General features: G+C 39.1%; 1 protein-coding gene across 1 annotated transcript in view; it reads left to right on the top strand.

Annotated features, from left to right (window-relative positions):
• Positions 1 to 7,335, top strand: part of LOC144373752 (transport and Golgi organization protein 1 homolog) — a 77,247-nt gene that overhangs the window by 236 nt on the left and 69,676 nt on the right. The window lies entirely within an intron of this gene.

The raw sequence follows: 7,335 nt of genomic DNA, 5'->3' as shown, positions 1-7,335 counted from the left end.
TAGTCATCTGATGACATTCTTAAGGCTTCCTGGTCCAAGAACTGCCAGAGTAATCCTTGTTCCCTTGAAGCTGGACTTTGAATCCAAGTGATGGTATTAATGTTTATGGTCCTGTCAGTCTCAAGGATTAAATTTGAACCTTTTCTCCCTTGACGCAGACATCTTCTCTGGAGTTTATTTGGTAAACCTCCTATCTTTATGATGGTGCTTTGCACAGTGATTCCTCTTCTCAATAGTAGAATGTTTTTTAAATTGCAACTGATATTTATGTACATTTATTGTGTTCATCAACAGTACTGACTATGTCATGTGCTTTAGGTCGTTTAAGACCCATGAGGTGGGGGGCTGGGGTGGTGGCTCAGCGGTAGAGCACTCACCTCGCACGTGCAAGGGCCTGGGTTCAATCCTCAGCACCACATAAAAACAAAAGTAAAAATAAAGGCATTGTGTCCAACTTCAACTAAAAAAATACGTATTAAAAAAAAAAAGACCCATGAGGTGTAGGAGATCATTTTGTCTTCCTTTTTCTTTTTTCTCAAATTTGGTGTCCCCCCCTTCTCTCTCTCTCTCTCTCTCTCTCCTCTCTCTCTCTCTCTCTCTCTCTCTCTCTCTCTCTCTCTCTCTCTCTCTCTCTCTCTCTCTCTCTCTCTCTCTCTCTCTCTCTCTCTCTCTCTCTCTCTTTATATATATATATATATTTAGTTGTAGATAGACAGCATGCCCTTATTTTATTTTTTTAATGTGGTGGCTAAGGATCGAGCCCAGTGCCTCACACATGCTGAGTAAGCACTCTGCCACTGAACTACAACCCTAGCCCCAATATTTATCTTTTTGTCCATTTTCTGTTCTGAAATATTTGAATTTCAGACTTGAAAGGGTTTTTTTTTTGTTTCTCATGATTATTTTTAAAATGACTGTTCTCCTGTATCAGCAAGAGGGAGTCAGTATGGGCTGGTGTGAGAGGGTTTTACGGACCTTTTAAAACATTTTTATTCATATATGACAGCAGAAAGCATTATAATTCTTATACATATAGAGCACAATTTTTCATATCTCTGATTGTATACACAGTATATTCACACCCAGTTCCTGTATTCATACCTGTACTTTGGATAATAATTATCACATTCCACCATCATTAATAACCTCATGCCTCCTCCCTTCGCCTCCAACCCCTCTGCCCTATCTAGAGCTTGTTGTTCCTCCCATCTCCCACTCTCTATCCCACTATAAATCAGCCTCCTTATATCAAAGAAAACATTCAGCATTTGGTTTTTTGGGATTGGCTAACTTAGCATTATCTTTTCTAACTCCATCCATTTACCTGCAAATGCCATGATTTTATTTTCTTCTATTGCTGAGTAATATTCCATTGTATGTGTGTGTGTGTGTGTGTATGTGTGTGTATACACGCATACACACACACACACACACACACACACCACAGTTTTTAATCCATTCATCTATTGAAGGGCATCTAGGTTGGTCCCAGAGTTTAGCTATTGTGAATTGTGCTGCTATAAACATTGATGCATCTGTGTCCTGTAGTATACTGTTTTTAAGTCCTTTGGATATAGATTGAGGAGATGGACAGCTGGGTCAGACGGTGGTTCCATTCTCAATTTTCCAAGGAATCTCCATACTGCTTTCCATATTGGCTGCACCAATTTGCAGTCCTATCAGCATGTATGAGTGTGCCTTTTTCTCCCACATCCTCGCCAACACTTATTGTTGTTTGTATCCATAATAGCTGCCATTCTGACGAGTGAGATGAAATCTTAGAGTGGTTTTGATTTGCACTTCTCTAATAGCTAGTAATGATGAACATTTTTCATGTATTTGTTGACTGATTGTATATTATCTTCTGAGAAGTGTCTGTTCAGGTCCTTGGCCCATTTATTGATTGGGTTATTTTTTTTTTTGGTGTTTAGCTTTTGAGGTTCTTTATATACCCTAGAGATTAGTGCTATATCTGATGTGTGAGGGGTAAAGATTTGCTCCCAAGATGTAGGCTTTCTATTCACCTCACAGATTTGTTTCTTTTGCTGAGAAGAAAGAAACTTTTTAGTTTGAGTCCATCCCATTTATTGATTCTTGATTTTAATTCTGGCACCAAAATAGTCTTATTAAGGAAGTTGGAGCCTAATCCCACATGATGGAGATTAGGGTCTACTTTTTTTTCTATTAAACGCAGAGTCTCTGGTTTTATTCCCAGGTCCTTGATACATTTTGACTCGAGTTTTGTGCATGGTGAGAGATAGGGGTTTAATTTCATTTTGTTGCATATGGATTTCCAGTTCTCCCAGCACCATTTGTTGAAGATGCAATCTTTTCTCTAGTGCATGTTTTTGGTACCTTTGTCTAATATAAGATAATTGTAGTTTTGTGGGTTAGTCTCTGTATCCTCTGTTCTGTACCATTGGTCTACCAGTCTGTTTTGGTGCCAATACCATGCTGTTTTTGTTACTGTTGCTCAGTAGTATAGTTTAAGGTCTGATATAGTGATGCCCCCTGCTTCACTCTTCTTGCTAAGGATTGCTTTAGCTATTCTGGGTCTCTTATTTTTCCAGATGAATTTCATGATTGTTTTTCTATTTCTATGAGGAATGTCATTGGGATTTTGATTGGAATTGCATTAAATCTGTATAGCGCTTTTGGAAGTATGGTCATTTTGATAATATTAATTCTGCCTATCCAAGAGCAAGGTAGATCTTTCTATCTTCTAAGGTCTTTTTTTGATTTCTTTCTTTAAGGTTCTGTAATTTTCATTATATAGATCTTTCACCCTTACTGAGATTCTTAATTCAAGAGTTTCTTCTAGCCTGGCACAGTGGTGCACACCTGTAATCCCGGTGACTCCAGAAGCTGAGGATCATGAGTTCAAAGCCAGCCTCAGCAAAAGCGAGGCACTCAGTGAGAACATGTCTCTATTAAATACAAAATAGGGCTGGGGATGTGGCTCAGTGGTTCATGCCCCTGAGTTCAATTCCCAGTACCTCCCTCCCCACCCCATCCCACCCACCACAAAAAAGAGTTCTTTCTCTCATCAATACAGAGAAGCACAGTGGCTTCAGTAGGGTGCTTCCTTTACTGGTAGGGAAAGGGCTGGGTGAGGCTTTTGGTTTTGTCCTTCTGAATTTTCTCCCATTGCTTCTCTCTTTCTCCCTGCCATAGACTGTCGAAGGCTGTCTGCATTACCCCTTTCTCACCCGAGGGCAGAGCGTCCCTAGATGTCTGACTGCGTCTCCTTCCAGCCCTTCCTTTGAATTCCTAAGCAGCCACTGCTCTGAACTACCAATCTCAGTCATCCTGGGGTGACCTCATTCTGGAAGATGAACTTCATCTGTCTGGCACTGCTAGAGCCCCACTGTCCTGCTCCTGTGCATTCTCTGTCTGCCTCCCCAGACCAGTGAGGGCTTCAGAGCTCAGCTGGTTTGGGATGTTCATTCTCTGTTTACCTCAAGTGGAAGTTTATAGTAGTTCCCGACTCCTAATTTTGTGGTAGGCTTAGATTAGGGGTGGTTTCATTATCCTTGTTGACTGGTGTGGTTTTTATGGAATATATGGAGAATTCAAAATCTAGGCAATTGGCATTATTTTACAGAACACAGTTCTTGGACTTTTCTTGTGTTTTATCTTTAAAATTTGTTATGATACTATCACATTTATATTCTTCAAGAACTCTTTCTTGTTCTCAGCTTGTTGTTTTAATTGTATCCTATTCCCATTTCAAGGATATAATATCCTCCCTGAGGACATTTATTATAGCTTTTTAAAATATATCTCAGGGAGGATATTTATTATATCTTTTCAGAAAGTGTTACCCTGCCCACTGTATTATCTCTTTTTCCTCTATTTGCTTTTCCTTCTTCCTCCTCTTTTTAAAAGTTTTGTTTTGGAGTCTCTCTTTCTTGTTAGCAGTTTATCTGAAACATCTGGTGTCCTCTGATCATCGTGCTGGTGAAATTCCCCAAAGCTGACAGGCAGCTCTGTTGTGAACAGGTGGGTGGCCTTTGGGCCTCATGCCAACAGCACTGGTTGGCAAGCCAGCTCTTGCACTGGGGGAGTCAGATTTGAAGATTTCACTGGACAACTCATTGTATCCTAAGACGAGTCCTATACCATTACAGTGAAATTGGTGGTTTAAATTGGAAAGACAGGGAGCTGAGGGCACATGGTGCTCTTGGTGTTTGGTGTGCTGATCCTCTCAGTTCCTCCATACTGTGATGCCTGTGCTTGTGCATCTGAGTTTTTGGAGGACTGAAAGGGTTTCAGTTCCTGCAGTCAGCCCCAACTAGATACCAGTGTTTTGGTTCCACAGCTCTTTTGAATCTGTTGTCCTCTTCTTATCCACTTTTTATCTTCCAAAGAATTCGTGTACTGTTTCATCTACCATTGCCTCATATATCTTTTTAGAAATCTGTGTATTGTCCTTTAGCTGTTTCGGGTGAGAGAAAAAATAGATGTGTGTGGTCATATTTTTAAGTTGTATTTGGTTACCTTAGTACCAAGTTTCCACCCTTTTCTGTACTCATCTAGATTGACTTTATTTACTAGAACAAAATAAAATTGCAGTGTTTTCAGAAAGATAATTATGTATCTCAGTCTACCTACAAAAAAAGTTACATTTTTGCAGACAGTTTAACTGTTGGATTCTCTACTTGGATAAAAATTTGGAATGTTGTCTTCGATGACTGTCTTGATTCTCTTTGTGGTAGATGGTTCCTCTGGCAGGACCCAGCTGAGGGTCTAGACCTGTGGGCTCCAGCTGCCTCTTCGAAACAGAGTGAAGACATAAAGCATGGTTAAAAATAACAAATGAATATGAAAGAGGAGTAGTTAGAGCAGCCCATTCACAATTAAGTATAAAGTAAGGTTGCTTTATCTTTAATGCCAAGTTTTTTAAAAAGCACAGTTATATGGTAAGCTGAGCATGCCCAGAAACCTGCCTTGGGAGCATGCTCAAAACCTAGCCCTGCCTAACTCCTCCTTTGAAGGTGGAAATGGAGTTGCCCTCCCCTTGAGCCGGTACTGGTTAATGGAAGTGAACCAGGAACTGAAAATAGGCTACTGCCTTCCCATTTGTTTGGCCAGCGATTTACATCATTCTGTCTCATCCAGAAGGTGTAAGATTTCCATTGCAAATAGAGATTGTGGAGAGGGGTCAGCAGCTGGACTAGGGGAGTAAGATGTTACTTTTTCTGGTGGTCCTTTGGATTTTGCTTCGCTTTCCAACGCCCTGTGCAAACGGAAGCATGGCTGATGGTTCTTAGGAGAAAAATACATGAATAGTCTTTTAATTGGTTCCTTGATCATTCTTTTCTCTTTTATTACAATTTTAGCTTTTAAGTGACTCGGCTGCCTTCTCTACTATTTGGTCATGAATTTCTTTTTTTCCTTCTCAACAAGGATTGTTCTGGGGACCCAAGTGCTGTCAGCTTTTATAAGGAATGTTGATTACTTTATATGAAATAGGATGGAAGGAGGTTGATTAAACCCTGTGAAATGAGAGACAGTTGGGGAATTCTGGGAAAGATGGCAATGGACAAAGATTCGTGGGATCACAATGTACTTCTACAATATTTGTGAGAGGGATGTGTGAGATAAGGATCAGATTTTTTTTAATAGCATCAGGTATCAACCAGCACTAATGAGTGAAAGCTAAAGGGAGGCAGCTTGAAAGTCTTTGCAAGAAAGGATTTTGTTCATAACTATGACTTCACAAATAATGACTCTCCCAGGATTCTCTGAATTTCCCCTCTGAGAGTGGACCATTTGAGTAGAACCAGAGTATCAAAGAAGAAATTTTAAAGTCTAGTAAAAATTTATATGTGGATTTTTCAAAATGCTACAAGTAGTTGATTCTTTGCTGTCTTTAAACAATATACAGTAATCACAAGAAAAGTTCCTTCTGTTCTTTGTGTCATTAGTTCTTGGCCTCACTCAAACCTAAGTGATGATGTGGAGGAAGAGAGCACACAAGATAACATGGCTATTAGCTTCCAGTTTAGAGGCTTGTCCTGGCGAACATTTCTTCTCTTTTCATGAGGTATAAAAATATAACCAAAACCCATCAGGACAGATTTTATATGGCTAAAAATTTATGCTTTCATGAAAATAGGAAAGAGTATTTCTGATTTTTCTTAAAGTTTTCAAATACATCTAAATAGTAGATAGAAAAGACAGTGGAATGAGATTACCATCATTACCCTAAGTACACATATAAAGACACAACTAGGGGTTGGGGATGTGGCTCAAGCAGTAGCGCGCTTGCCTGGCATGCATGCAGCCTGGGTTCGATGCTCAGCACCACATACAAAAAAAGATGTTGTGTCCGCCGAGAAATAAAAAATAAATATTTAAAAATCTCTCTCTCCCCTCCCTCCCTCCCTCCCTCCCTCCTCTCTCTCTCTCTCTCTCTTAAAAAAAGACACAACTGATGTGACTCTGTATACAACCAGAGATATGAAAAATTGTGTACCATATGTGTAATATGAATTATAATGCATTCTGCTGTCATATATAACAAATTAGAATTAAAATAAATAATTTTTTAAAAAAGATTTTAAAAAGTGGGAAAATCAGAAACTAATATCGTTCCATGCTGTACATATCACTTCCCTTTCTCAAGTACAATCTGGCACAAAATGTGTTGAGAAGAGATTCCCCTCCAAAAAAAAAAAAAATCCACTGGGGCTGGGGATATAGCTTAGTTGGAAGAGTACTTGCCTCACACGCACAAGGCTCTGGGTTCAATCCCCAGCACCACCAAAAAAAAAACCAAAATCTGATATTACATCCAATGGTATGAACAAGATTTAAAAAGCCACATAACCATAATGAGAGCACAAAGCACACAAAAGGCTTTCTAGATTCCAATCTAGAAAAAAAAAAAAACATATCCCAAGGAAGGAGAACAATGTTCTTGCAATTACTTTTCTCTAAGGAGTGTCTTAGTATGGTGATGAATGACCTTTTTTAACCCCCAGCACTGAGGATTGAACTGAGGAGTCCTCTACCACTGAGCTACGTCTGCAGTCATTAATGTTTGTTTTGTTTTTATTTTTCTTGAGACAGAGTCTCACCAAGTTGCCCAGGCTCTCCTCAAACTTACCATTCTCCTACTTGTCAACCTCCTGAGTAGCTAGGATTATAGGCATGCATTATTGTACTGGCTACAAATTATCTTTTTAAATCAGGAAATTGTCATTTAGAGAATATTATTCCCATAAGTTCTTTCTATATAAATTATTATAGAGCAAGCTTCACACAACCAATTGAAGAGACATTATTGTTAATAGATTATCCTATATTGTAGTTAATTGTATGGAAAAG

The sequence above is a fragment of the Ictidomys tridecemlineatus genome, unplaced genomic scaffold, assembly GCF_052094955.1.
Source record: "Ictidomys tridecemlineatus isolate mIctTri1 unplaced genomic scaffold, mIctTri1.hap1 Scaffold_48, whole genome shotgun sequence".
Classification (NCBI taxonomy): Eukaryota; Metazoa; Chordata; class Mammalia; order Rodentia; family Sciuridae; genus Ictidomys; species Ictidomys tridecemlineatus.
This window is presented reverse-complemented; position numbering and strand designations above follow the sequence as displayed.